The sequence below is a fragment of the Dendrobates tinctorius genome, unplaced genomic scaffold (genome assembly GCF_039654945.1).
Source record: "Dendrobates tinctorius isolate UK_male_01 unplaced genomic scaffold, ASM3965494v1 ptg000103l, whole genome shotgun sequence".
In the NCBI taxonomy this organism is placed as follows: Eukaryota; Metazoa; Chordata; class Amphibia; order Anura; family Dendrobatidae; genus Dendrobates; species Dendrobates tinctorius.
The window spans coordinates 14,412,593-14,427,186 of NW_027361771.1; positions in this window are offsets into that span (position 1 = coordinate 14,412,593).

Consider the following 14,594-nt stretch of genomic DNA (forward strand, 5'->3'; position numbering starts at 1 on the left):
CTACATCCTGCACCGCACACCATCTCCCAACTCTTTCATCTGCCCTGCGACTATGGCCCTACCTGTGCAGGTCTTCTACATCTTAGCTGCACCACAACATTTGTCCCACAGAAGCGACACTGCAGCGCTGGTCAATCTAATCAGAAACCAGAGGTGGCGTCACGTATCATTCACCTATAAACGTAATTCACCCCTTTGCATGGACGCCCAGGGCCACGGAACGGATCACCACCACCATGACACATCCCTGTGAGACACCGGCCCGGTACAAATTAACCCCACTGCCCTGGCTGGCCACCCACACTCCATGTCAGATTCATCTTGGACTGGGGAATTCACGATTTGACTTGATAACCCAGGCATGGTATGATAGAAAGAGCTACATGGACTAATGTGAAGTGTGGCCTGCTGCCTCATTCAGTTTGGGTGGGGGTGCAGGACACAAGGAAAGGGGTTCTTCCTGACCAGGAGCCAGCACTTGACCACTCAGTGCTTGCATTTTTTGAAACTTCAGAAGAGGCGTGCATATTTGACGGAGACTGTTTCGGCAATGTAAGCCAAAACCAGTTCCTCATGCTCCGCCTTTAAAAGCGGTTAACCTCTCCCAGAAAAGGTATCATTCCAGGCGTTCCGGACCCAGACCATGATGCAGGCTCAACATCTCCTGCCTTAGCTGCTATTGTGATTTTGCCACTACCAGCAGATGCACCACCACCATCATCACCAGGTGGCCCCCCCCGCGCCCACAAAAAAAAAATTCTGAAATTGAACACGATCATATACTGTCGGACTTCCCACCAAAAAATTACGCCAACTGGCGATCAGGCGGCGTTATTCCCACGAACCTCCAAACAGCGTCCATGAAGGCAAAGTGTTTGCTTTCCGGGGGCAGTATGATTGCAAAGCTGAACCTTAAAGAAATGTCCAAAAGGGCACCACCAGGAGTGGAGCCTACGGCTTAATTGGACTCCACCCGGGAAACCACAACCATGCCACCATGCCAATTCCTGAATTAGGCCTAACCGGCATTCCTGAAAAAATGCAAAAAATTACGTGTCCAAACCACAGTTGCTGTAGCTTGCTTAACAGCTCGGCAGCCGTTCTCAGGCCAGTATGGATTCGACAAGATTCTAGAAAGTTGATAAAGGGTACAGTTTCACCGGGTGACACGCATATATGTAGCATAGTTTACACATTAAAAACCTGTCTATATATCAGGAGGCAGGCTCAGACGGTCTCAGGCCCAGTATGGATTAGACGTGATTGGACAAAGGTGGGAAAGGGTACCGTATCACTGGATAACAGGTATGTATAGCATAGTTTACACATTAAAAATGTAGGTCTATATAACAGGAGGCAGGCTCAGGCGGTCTCAGTCCCAGTATGGATGAGACATGATTGGACAAAGGTGGGAAAGGGTACCGTATCACTGGATAACAGGTATGTATAGCATAGTTTCCACATTAAAAACGTAGATCTATATATCAGGAGGCAGGCTCAGACGGTCTCAGGCCCAGTATGGATTAGACGTGATTGGACAAAGGTGAAAAAGGGTAACGTATCACCAGATTACAGGTATGTATAGCATAGTTTACACATTAAAAACCTATGTCTATAGATCAGGAGGCAGGCTCAGATGGTCTCAGGCCCAGTATGGATTTGACCAGCTTGTACAAAGTTGAGAAAGGGTACATTATCACTGGATAGCAGGTATATATAGCATAGTTTAAATATTTAAAATCTCCATGTTCTCAGTATGGATTAGACAACAATCTAAAAAGTAGAAAAAAGGAAATGTATTTGAAGCGTACACCAGTATACACTTTTGGGAGTATTTTTAAATCTTCATATATATTTCTGTCTCAGTAAGACAGTCCAGACTCTCCGCAATAGGAAATGAGATGCATACAATTACTGACATAAATTCTAGTGATTGCAGAAATCTAGGAATTCCTATTCACAGGATAAACTTCCGTCACAATTCTCAGAGGCGATGCAGACCCTCAATTAATTAGTGTGTGGAGACAGCGAAAACCTTTCTTTGTGAAGAAAGTGTTGCTGTATCGCAGTACCGTTGATCCCATCGCCATTACTCATGTCCATATAATTTTGATCACAGGGAGAGATGTAAACATGGTGCTCACTGCCTATCATGCTCTGTCACGTAACTTTGGAGTGCAAAAGACAGAAGCCACAGGCGATTCATTTGGATTAGCATGAGAGGACACATTTAAAAATGTGCGCTGGAATGTCACACGTCTGTGGGTAGGAAAACTGTGAAAGCTGATGAGAAACCACCACTGCATCTCATTGTGAGTCAACGTCCATAAGAAATGGAAGCCATTGATCATCTGAAGCTAGATCCCGGCCAGCGGGACAGGGCATAGCTACATCTTAACCATCATCTTCTATCAGTTCACCAAATTTGTAGTGGCAGTCCCAGTGAAGGATTTGACAGCCCAGACTACACAGCGGAGGAGCAGGGAGAGGTAAATATTGCAAATGCTGGGGCCCTGCCCAAGCAAGGGGGGCCCACTCGAGGGTGTCGGTACTGGCACTGGGCCCCTCATAGTACGGCGGTGTGTCTGACAGCGGGTGTGCACCCCCACCATCAGAGACACTTGATTGCACTATGAGGGACCCTGTGCCAGTGCCTGCGCCCAAGAGTCGGCCCACCCACCTGTCCAGGGCAACGGCACTCGTACGGTTGCATGCGCTAGGTGGTGACTCCGGCCATGGGGGGGAGGAGGCAGCCCAGTTAGGGAGGTTTACAAAATGGCATATGTTGATGTGGGACATTCACCTGCTGCTAATGGCGAAATTGGTCAAGTCCAAGGAAGAGGCGGACCAAAGAAAGCCATTTTTCTGTCACCCTATGTGTCATCAGGGTAAGGTGTGACAAAATCCTTGGAAACCCATGCATGGTTCATTTTAATGAAGGTTAGATCATCCACATTTTGGGTTGACAGACGGGTCCTTTTTTCTGTCAGGATTGATCCAGCAGCACTGAAGACTCATTCCGATAGCACACTTGTAGCTGGGCAAGCGAGCTCCTGTAAGGCATATTGTGCCAATTCAGGCCAGCTGTCCAGTTTAGCTGCCCAATAGTCAAATGGGAATGACCTGTGAGGGAGAACATTGATATGGGAGGAAAAGTAGTTTGTAACCATAGTTGACAAGTGCTGTCTCCTGTCACTTTCAATTGATGCAGTATTACCAGTCGTGTGAGCGGGACTTGAAAAATCAGTCCACAGCATGGTCATGAAACCCCTGTGTCCAATGCCACTTCTGATGTGTGCACCACCAACACCTCTTCCAAATTGCCCCTGGCCCCTACGGCTCGTGTGACAACCATCACCACTGCTGTGTGCTGGGAATGCCTCAACCAACCGGTTTACCAGAGTTGCTTGTTTGTTAGCCAATATTAGTTCAAGGTTCTCCTGTGGCATGATGTTTTGGGATTTGCCTTTATAGCGTGGATCCAGGATGCTGGCCAACCAGTAGTCATCATCGGTCATCATTTTGGCAATGCGGGGGTCCCTTTTTAGGATCTGCAAGGCATAATCTGACATGTGGGCCAATGTTCCCGGTGTCAATGATGCACTGCGAGTGCTGGGTGGAGGAGCACTTTCAGGCAAATCTATATCCCTCCAGTCACGCACAAACCCAGTACCAGACCTTTCCATGCCAACATTTTCTCTTGCCTCACATAAATAATCATCCCCATCATCATCCTCCTCCTCCTCCTCTTCTTCCTCCACCTCGTCTACGACAGTTCCCTGAACAGATAATGGCTGACTGTCATCAAGGCTTCCCTCCTCCTCTTCCTCATCATTCTCAGCTGCAGACGCCTGCTCCTTGATGTGCGTCAAAGTTTGCATGGGCAGACGCATAAGTGGGATGCTCATGCTTATGATGGCGTCGTCTGCCTTTACCAGCCATGTGCATTCCTCAAAACATTGAAGCACTTTACAGAGGTCATTCAGCTTCGACCACTGCACACTTGTCAACTCCATGTCTGCCCTCAAAGTGCCTGCCCGTGTATCCTCCCACAAATGCATTACGGCCTGCCTCTGTTCGAACAGCTGCGCAACCATGTGCAGGGTGGAGTTCCACCTTGTTGCAACCTCGATAATTAGGAGGTGCTTGGGATGGTGGAGCAATCGCTGCAGCTTCTGCATACGACTGGAGTGTACCGGCAACTGGCGGATGTGCGAGCACAGTCTTCGAACCTTATGGAGCAGGCTGTTAACTCCGGATAATTAGTGAGGAAGCACTGCACCACCAGGTTCATGGTGTGAGCAAAGCAAGGTATGTGTCTGAGTTTTGAAAGGGCTATGGCTGCCACAAAATTCTGGCCGTTATCACTAACTACCTTGCCTGCCTCAAGATGTAGACTGCCCAGCCATGACTCAGTTTGTCGCTGAAAGTAGTCGGCCAGTACCTCCGCCGTGTGTCTGTCGCCCAAACACATCATCTGCAACACAGCCTGCTGACGCTTTCTACTAGCTGATCAATAGTGGGACACATCGTGTGCACCACTGTCAGCTGCGGATGCAGTGCTCGTGCAACTGCGCTCTATGGACGAGCTTTCGCATCTGGAGGAGGAGGAGGGTCGAATGCCTACAGCCAACTGTTTCCTATACCGTTGGCTAGGCAGCACTGTGCCATCACAGCTGTCCCCTGTCGACCCTGCATCCACCACATTAACCCAGTGCACAGATATGGACACGTAATGGCCCTGGCCATGCCTACTGGACCATGCATCAGTTGTGAGGTGCACCTTTCCACTCACTGATTGCTTGAGTGCATGGACAATGTGGTCTTTCACATGAAGGTGGAGGGCTGGGATGGCTTTGCGAGAAAAGAAGTGGCGACTGGGTAGGTCATAGCGTGGTACTGCGTAGGCCATGAGTTCGTGGAAAGCTGCGCTTTCAACCAACCGATAGGGCATCATCTCTAACGAGATTAGTTTGGCAATGTGGGCGTTCATACCCAGTGTACGCGGATGAGAGGATGAGTACTTTCTTGTCCTACTCATAGTCTCTGGTAGGGTGAGCTGGACTTGAGAGCTGCATATGGTCGAACTAGCGGTGGACATGGTGGACTGAGATAGGGTAGATGATGGTGATGGAGTTGGTGTTCTTTCTGATGGCCTAGATTCAGTCTTTCATTGCAATAACAGTGTGATTCCCTGACTGATTTGCCCTTGCGACGACAACTCAACATTTGCTGCTGGTGGTGTGCTAACCGGTGGACTTACAGTGGGGGAAACATTGTAGCGTTGCTCTTTGGGAGCAGTAGCACATGTGGTACGTGAGTTTTGGTAGTCCGTTCACGCTTGCAAGTTCATGGTGGTTAAATGTCTTAGCATGCAACTGGTATTCAAATTTCTGAGATTTTTCCCCCGGCTAAAGGTCTTTGCGCACTTCTTACAGATAACCTTTGCCTGATCATTAGTATTTTGTTCAAAAAAGTGCCACACTGCACTCTTCCTACTATGGAAGACATTTTGAGGCCTTGCACGCTGTGCTATTTTGATTGCCTGGCCAAGCTGTCCTGCAACTCTTTTGGTTTTTGTAACCCGTTTTTTACTGCTCCGGGCCTGCCAGATAACAGGTGTTGCGATGTCGATGCCCACTGCGGATGCTCCTCCTCCTCTTCTGAGCTATTGGCAGCGGCACCCTCTACCCCCAATGGATGCCAATCTGGGTCAACAACTGGGTCATCCATCACCTCCTCTTCAATGTCATGTGCACCTTCCTCTGTGTCACCCTGTATGGTGGTATAGTATGCGGGAAGGGGCACCTGAGTTTCATCTGGGTCAGATTCTGGCTCAGTACACTGCGAGGACAATATAGTGCTCTGAGTGATTGTACCAGCAGAATCATCTATCAGTGGCTGTGCATCAGTACTCTCCATGACAGATTCATCATTGCCTGGGTAATTCACGATTTGACTTGATAACTCAGGCATGGTATGTGAAAACAGCTCCATGGAGTAATCTGTAGTGTGGCCTGCCGCATCCTTCACTTTTGGTGGGGGTGAAGGACACAAGGAAAGTGGTTGTTCCAGCAATGTAAGCCAAAACTTGTACTTGAAGCTCCGGCTTTAAAAGCGGTTTATCTACTGCCAGAAAGGGGAGCCTTCGAGGCCTTGTGGAGCCAGATGATGATGCAGGCTCAACACCTCCTGCATTAGGTGCTATTTTGCTATTGCCACTACCAGCAGATCCACCACCAACACCAACACCATCATTACCAGCTGCCAACCCCCACCCACTTCCACGGACTCTTCCACCACACTTCCTCATTTTTGGGGAAAATGTACCCAAAAACCCACCAACTATATGGTACTGTAAAACAAGGTGTATATAGTAAAGGGGAGAATTGGAATCTCTGTAGACTTCAGGACACAGTTGGATTCTGTCAGGCCCTGTTTATTTTACACCGCAATGTGACAGGCAGATTCTGGATGGTGTAATAAAGGTGGATAGAGGACTGTGGAGAATTGGAATCTCTGTAGACTTCAGGACACAGTTGGATTCTGTTAGGCCCTTTTTATTTTACACCGCAATGTAACAGGCAGATTCTGGATGTTGTAAGAAAGGTGGATAGAGGACAGTGGAGAGTTGGAATCTCTCTACATTTCAGGACACAGTTGGATTCTGTCAGGTCCTGTGTCTATAACACCGCAATGTGACCGGCAGAAATTGCCTAGTGTATGACAAACTACAAGGTGTATATAGAATTGGGCAGAATTGGAATCTCCCTAGAGTGTAGGTCTGTAAGAACGGACAAACTCCTTGGCTTTTCCTTACAGAGTCACACACTTAGATAGCTTCAATTTGGCCGCGATAACAGCCGTTACACGGTACTGAGAGAGGAGCGTGCACGTACACCGCTGTACGGTGTATGTAAAATTGTCAAGCTCCGTGTTTTTGTATACTTACTGACACACGCTGTCTCTCTCTAGTTTTGAATGTAATCAAGCAGCAAATATACTAAACTGTTTGAAAAACGGACAAAACTATAAGGTGTATGTCTGTAAGAACGGACAAACTCCTCGACTTTTCTTTACAGAGTCACACAAGTAGATAGCTTCAATTTGGCCGTGATAACAGCCGTTACATGGTACTGAGAGAGGAGCGTGCACGTACACCGCTGTACGGTGTATGTAAAATTGTCAAGCTCCGTGTTTTTGTATATGGACTGACACACGCTGTCTCTCTCTAGTTTTGAATGTAATCAAACAACAAATATACTAAACTGTTTGAAAAATGGACAAAACTATAAGGTGTAGGTCTGTAAGGACGGACAAACTCCTCGACTTTTCCTTACAGAGTCACACACGTAGATAGCTTCAATTTGGCCGTGATAACAGCCGTTACACGGTACTGAGAGAGGAGCGTGCACGTACACCGCTGTACGGTGTATGTAAAATTGTCAAGCACGCTGTCTCTCTCTAGTTTTGAATGTAATCAAACAACAAATATACTAAACTGTTTGAAAAATGGACAAAACTGTAAGGTGTAGGTCTGTAAGAATGGACAAACTCCTCGGCTTTTCCTTACAGAGTCACACACTTAGATAGCTTCAATTTGGCCATGATAACAGCCGTTACACGGTACTGTGCGAGGAGCGTACACTGCTGTCCTTTGTGTGAAAAAATGAACGCTCACTACCTCACAGGACAAAACAATACAATTTGGATTGCTTTTAAAAAAGCAGTTTGAACACCAGTGTGCACACAGCAATGCAGCTAGCCTTAAAAGGCAGGCTAATCACCACCAGCGCTGCTGAACAAAAGCAAAAATCTTCACCTTTCACTGCACAGTAACTACAGTGAAAAGCGCTAGCAGCAGAAGCAGTTTTGTTTTTCTTTTTGCCTTCCTAATGCTCTCCCTACAGAATCAGCAGCTGCAGCAGCTCTCCCTATTCTGAGATCAGCATGAATAAAATGGCGGTCGACGTCCCCGTCCTTTTATACCCCCTGTGACACCACACAAAGCAAGCCAATCACTTGCATGCCCTTCTCCAAGATGGTGGTGACCGCTGCCTATGTTATCACGTTGCCCACAGTGTCCGTTCTTCCTGATTGGCTGAAAAAGGGAGCTAAAGCATCTTTTGAAGCGCGACTTTGGCGCTAAAGTCGCCGACCTCGAGGCCGACCTCACGCTAAGGTCGAGTTTCGTTTCATGAATCCCGACTTTGGCGAAAGTCGGCGACTTTTGAATTTTTTTGACCCGTTTCGCTCAACTCTACTGGTGACATTATACACAGTAGCTCTGTATATAGTGTCAGTGTACAGGTAATACAGTGATCACTGGTGACATTATACATAGGAATTCTGTTTATAGTGTCAGTATACATTTAATACAGTGATCACCAGTGACATACACACGAAGTCTGTATATTGTGTCAGTGTACAGGTAATACAGTGATCACCGGTGACATTATACACCGGACCACTGTATATAGCATGCAGTGTACAGTGTCAGTGTACAGGTATCACACTAACTCACCAGTGATGTTTCTAGGTGAAGTTCTTCATCTTTGGTTTTCATCCAGCACAGACCACCGTCACTTCTTCCAGCCAGGGCTCATCTCTGCTGGAAATAACAGTTATCTAGAGCACCACTTCCAGAATACATTACTTAAGATTATCCCAAATTCTAAACTACATCAGATGAAGAAAAAAAGCGACAGTGTCGCTCTGCACATTAACAGGACCGCCCACCCATTTAAAACATTATCCTCAAAAAATAAAATAAATACTTCAATGCAGTAATAATTTCCCTTAATTTGCATATAAACCAGGAATAGAACAATCCACAAAATAGATTATCTGTGTAACAAGGTGGATATTAAAACTTAACCTTTATTAGGTAAAATTGTAAAAAGACAAATTAGTCAAACAAAAACAAAGGGGTACCACAGTATAGGAAGTGCAACTATAGTCATTTTGCTATCAGGTTAGATTAATATTGAGGATCTGAGAGGCCAGAATTACCTATTTAACAACCCCCCACCTTTTCTGTTCATTAGATAAAGGGCACTTCCATCACAAAGGTTAAATTTTAATATCCAACTTGCTACACAGATAATCCCTTAATTAGCCCTTATGGTATATCCTGGCCCCCGTGGGTCAAATTTATGGCTCCAGCCATATGTTCTCCCATCCTGCCCTCATGAGTATCCATTCTGCTCCCATGTGATGTCCATGATCCTGCACCATCTGTCTCCATCTTATCCATCCTGCCCCATCATCCTACCCCATCTGTCTCCAATCCTGCCCCATGATCCTGCCTCGTGCTCCATTCTGCCCCTCTGTGCTCCATTCTACCCCCTCCGTGCTCCATTCTGCCCCCTTTGTGCTCCATTCTGTCTCCGTGCTCCATTCTGCCTCCCTCTGTGCTCCATTCTGCCACCCCGTGCTCCATTCCGCCGCCCTGTGCTCCATTCCGCCCTGTGGCAAATTTTAGACCATGCCCCAGACCACACCCATTTCACAACTAGTCACACCCATATCCACGCCCCAATCACACCCATTTATCACTGCTGATCACACTGACTGGTACTGAGGAAAGAAAGAAAGAACAGAGAGAAAAAAGAAAGAGAGAACAGAAAGAGAAAGACAGAACAGAGAGAGAAAGAGAGAACAGAGAGAGAGAAAGATAGAGGGGAAAGAATGAACAGAGAAAGGAAGAACAGAGAGAGAAAGGAAGAACAGAGAGAGAAAGAATGAGAGGAAACAAAGATCAGAGAGCGAAAGAAAGAACAGAGAGAAAGAAAGAGGGGAAAGAAAGAAAGAAAGAAAGAACAAAGAGAGAAAGAAATAACAGAGAGGGAGAAAGAGAGGGGAAAGGAAGAAAGAAAGAACATGGAGAGAAAGAAAGAACAGAGAGAAAAAAGGAAGAATAGAGAGAAAAAGAAAGAAAGAAAGAAAGAAAGAACAGATAGAGGAAGAAAGAGGGGAAAGAAAGAACAGAGAGAAACAAAGAGGAGAAAGAAAGAACAGACAGAGAGAAAGAAAGAGGGGAAGAAAGAAAGAGGAGAAAGAACAGAGAGAGAAACAAAGAAAGAGGGAAAAGATAGAAAGAACAGAGAGAGAGAAAAAAAGAAATGAGAGAGAGAAAGAACAGAGAGCAAAAGAACACAGAGAGAAAGAAACAACAGTGAGAAAGAAAGTGAGGGGAAAGAAAGAACAGAGAGAGAGAAAGAAACAGAGAAAGAAAGAAAGTTTCTATAAAGATACTATAGCAGCCCGGCTCCCACTGTAGTGCCCACCTGAGCCTCCCAGTGCAGGACATATCATGATCCGCTCACATGGCCGGCATCCCCATCTCCAAGGTGATCCCATTGTTCACTCTGTCAGAGGAGGACATGGTCATGGATCTGATGCATTCCATGAAGTGCCTCCATGGTTCTGTCAGCTTCCAGCACGTCACTTCCGGTAGAACGTCACATGCTTCTCGGGGCTCCGCCATGTACACCTGTGTCTCCGGGAAAAGTAAGCTCCAGGCCGGGACAACAGGGCAGACTCTCAAAATCGGTACTGTCCCATTGGATCCGGGACTGTTGAGAGGTATGAATGCTCCCCACCATACACCAACCTCGTACACGCACGGCTCTGCACACCTCATACACACACGGTTCTGCTTTGTATGCCTCGCGCACACACAGCTCCACTTAGTACACATATGGCTCCACTCCATAAACCTCGTACACATGTGGCTCTGCTCCGTACACCTTGTACACACATGGCCACGCTATGTACACCTCGTTTACACATGGCTCCAGTTCGTAAACCTTGTGCTAATGCTGCTCTGCTCCATACACCTCATACTCATGCAGCTCCGCTCCATACACCGCATACACACACAGCTCCATACACACAAGGCTCAGCTCCGTACACTTCGTACACACTGTGCTCCGCTTCGTACACCCTGTACACACACTGCTCCATTCCTAACACCAAGTACACACATGGCTCCGCTCCATACACCAAGTACACGCGCAGCTAGCCTCCACCTTACACACATGTGGCTCTGCACACCTCGTACACTCGGATCCACTCCGCACACTTGTACACCCGCTGCTCCGCTCTGCACACCTAGTACACATACAGCTCAAGTCCGCACACCTCGTACACATGCGGCTCAGCTCCGCACACCTCGTACACACGCGGCTCAGCTCCACAAACCTCGTACACACACTGCTCCGCTCCACACACCCCGTACACACACGGCTCCACTCCGTACACCTCGTACACACAGTTCTGCTACATCCGCCCTTCAAACCCTTCCTGAAACCACACAGAAACTTCCCCTCATCCAGCACCATGACAACAGTACAGCAGAGTCCTGCATACACCGAGGCCCCTTATCATGTAACCCCTTACTCCTCCCATCCTGTGACCTCATCACAGGTCCTGTGCGCACAGAACCACCATTTATGAGCAACCCGAGCAGATGTGGCCCCTTTTCTTCAGGGACACACTGCCGCCTAAGGCAGAGTGCTCAACTTGCCTCATGGTAGGTGTGCCCCTGCTCCTAGGTCCACTTTAGATGTCCTTATTTAATCCCTTAGTGACAGAGCCAATTTAGCACTTAATGATCAAGCCAATGTTTACATTTCTGACCACGGTCAATTTATGAGGTTATAGCTCTGGAACGCTTCAACATATCCCACTGATTCTGAGAACATTTATTGGTGACATATTGTACTTCATGGTAGTGGTAAAATTTCTTCTTTATGACTTGCATTTATTTATGGAAAAAATGAAATTTGGCAAAAATTTTGAAAATTTTGCTATTTTCAAACCTTTAATTATTTTGCCTTTAAATCAGAGTCATATTGCACAGAATAATTAATAAATAACATTTTCCACATGTCTACTTTACATCAGCACAATTTTGGAATCACAATTTTTTTTTGTTAGGACGTTACATAGGTTAAAAGTTGACCAATGATTTCTCATTTTTCCAACAAAATTTACAAAACCACACATTTGAAGTGAGCTCGGGGGTCAGTATAACAGAAAATACCCAAAAGTGAAACCATTGTAAAAACTGCACCCCTCAAGGTGAACAAAACCACATTCAAGAAGTTTATAAATCCTTCAGGTGCTTCACAAGAACTAAAGCAATGTGGCAGGAAAATTTGAACATTTTACTTTTTTCACAAAAAATTTACTTTGGATCCAAACCTTTATTTTCACAAGGGTATCAGGAGAAAATGGACCTCCTAATTTGTTGTGCAATTTCTCCTGAGTATGCCGATATCCCATATATGGGGGAAAGCCATTGTTTGGGCGCATAGCAGGGCTCAGAAGTGAGGGAGCACTGTTTGACTTTTTGAACGCAAAATTGGCTGGAATCAATGGTGGGCACCATGTCACTTTTGGAGATCCCGTGATATACCTAAACAATGGAAACACCCAATTCTAACTCCAACCCTAACATAACCCTAACCCCAACCCTAAACCCCAACACACCCCTAACCCTAATCCCAACCATAACCCTAATCACAACCCTAACCCCAAAACCATCCTAACCCCAACACTACAAACCTAACCCTAGCCCCAACCCTAACCCTAGCTCTAACCCTAGCCCCAACCCTAACCCTAACCCAACCCTAACCCTAGCTATATCCCTAACTATAACCCCAACCATAACACTAACCCTAGCCCAACCCTAACCATAGCTATAACCCCAACTATAACTGCAACCTGTAAAACCTGTGCCTGCACGGAGTCCCCGTCCGGGGTTCCCATTCCCCCACTGTGACATCCGTACCTCCGTGAGGCCCCAGTTCAGGGACCCTGCTCTCAGTCTGCTCCCTGCCGCTCTGCCTCAGCTCTCTCCCCTGCTCCTTCTTCCTGGTGTGCGGCCAGCACATGCCCTGGTATGGTGTTTAGGTCACACACGATCCCGGTCTCTTAAAGAGACAGTGCACTTTTTTAAATGTTGTTAACCAATGATATTCTCACATGTGTTATTTCTGGCCCCTCTGCCATAGAGAGGGTGCCGGAGCAACAAGTGTTTCCTGTTGTTAGTTTCCAGTTCTGTGATATGACATTCCTGTAACCTGTTGTGCTTTGCCTGTGTCCTGACAGTACCCAGCTAATACTGCTTATCTTCTCAGATTACCTGTAGCTTGCTACTCCATCCTCGGGAGGGCACCAGTACTACTTGTGCAAATTCCATCCGGCTCAGACATCCGTCTCTTCATTACCTACGACGACGTCAGTACTGCCTGCCAGTTCCATCCGGCCCAGCCTCATCCCGCCTGTTGAGTTCTACACTGTCTGTTATCCCTGTTTGAGCACCTGTTTCGCTGGGCCAGCTTCCATGTGTCCGGGGTCTAACTGGAGGTAGCACCTGTGTCCCTCTGACATTCCACTCTGATCCTGTTTGAGTGGTCTTACTACGGGTGTCAGGGGTTCGAATAGTCAAGCCCCCTTCGTGGTCCAGTGGTTCCACCAAAATAGCAATAAACGAATGTGCACTTCACCATCTGTTCCTCCGCTTCCATTCGTTACACAACTCTAACCTTAGCTCTAACCCCCAACCCTAACAATAGCCCCAACCCTAACCCTAATGGAAATAAATAATTTTTTTTATTTTATAATTTTTGCCTAACTAAGGGGGTGATAAAGGGGGGTTGATTTACTATTTTTTTTTTTTGATCACTATGATAGGGTCTATCACAGTGATCAAAATGAACCAATAGGAAAAGTTCTATTGTTGCCGGGTGCAGATCTCGCCGGGTGCACTCTACAGAGAAAGTAAAGACCCTGTTGATCATAAGAGCTTATTCCCTACAGTAGAAAAAGAAAGAGGACTTCAATTATCATGGGTGCTTACACGCTAAAGAAGAGACAAAGAAATATAGAGAGACTGCCTTGTTGATCATAATAGCTTAACACTCTACAATAGAGAGAAAGAGAGAACCCCACTGACCACAAGAGCTTATTCTCTATTGGAGAGAGACAGGCTCCTGTTGATCATAAGAGCTTACACATTACAGGAAAGAAAGTATTACCCAATGATGCTAGAGATGGAAAACGACTCTGCCTTAGAAACTGTGGTGCTCTGGGAACTGCTAATCAGTGATGACCCAGATACTGACCACCAATGTACAAGGTGTAATAATCTGCTAGATGCCATATCTGCACAGCATTATGGAGTGGTCAGTGCGGCAACACAAAATCAAATGAATCTGCCCTCTGATGCTTCAGCAGTATGGGAAATAAAGTTGGGCATTTTTTTTATGAACCACATATCTAATGTCAAGGTATTCAAACTCATGTGAAATCACGAGTTTCAGGAAGTTGGACTCAAATGCGATCCTTGGCAGATCTGTCCGCTCATCCCTACTACCAAATCTCTGTAATAATATAGTAACTAACCTGTTATAGTCTTTATAGTCAAAAGATGCATATTGAGGAAAACCACAAGTCCAGTTTGCGTAACTCCTATTTCCTTATTCTACACTCCAATTCTTGTAGGATCATACTTCAAGAATTCACTTTCCCTTCTTCATCGTTACCGTAAGGTTTGAAACTGTTGCACAGATTATTTTATTTTT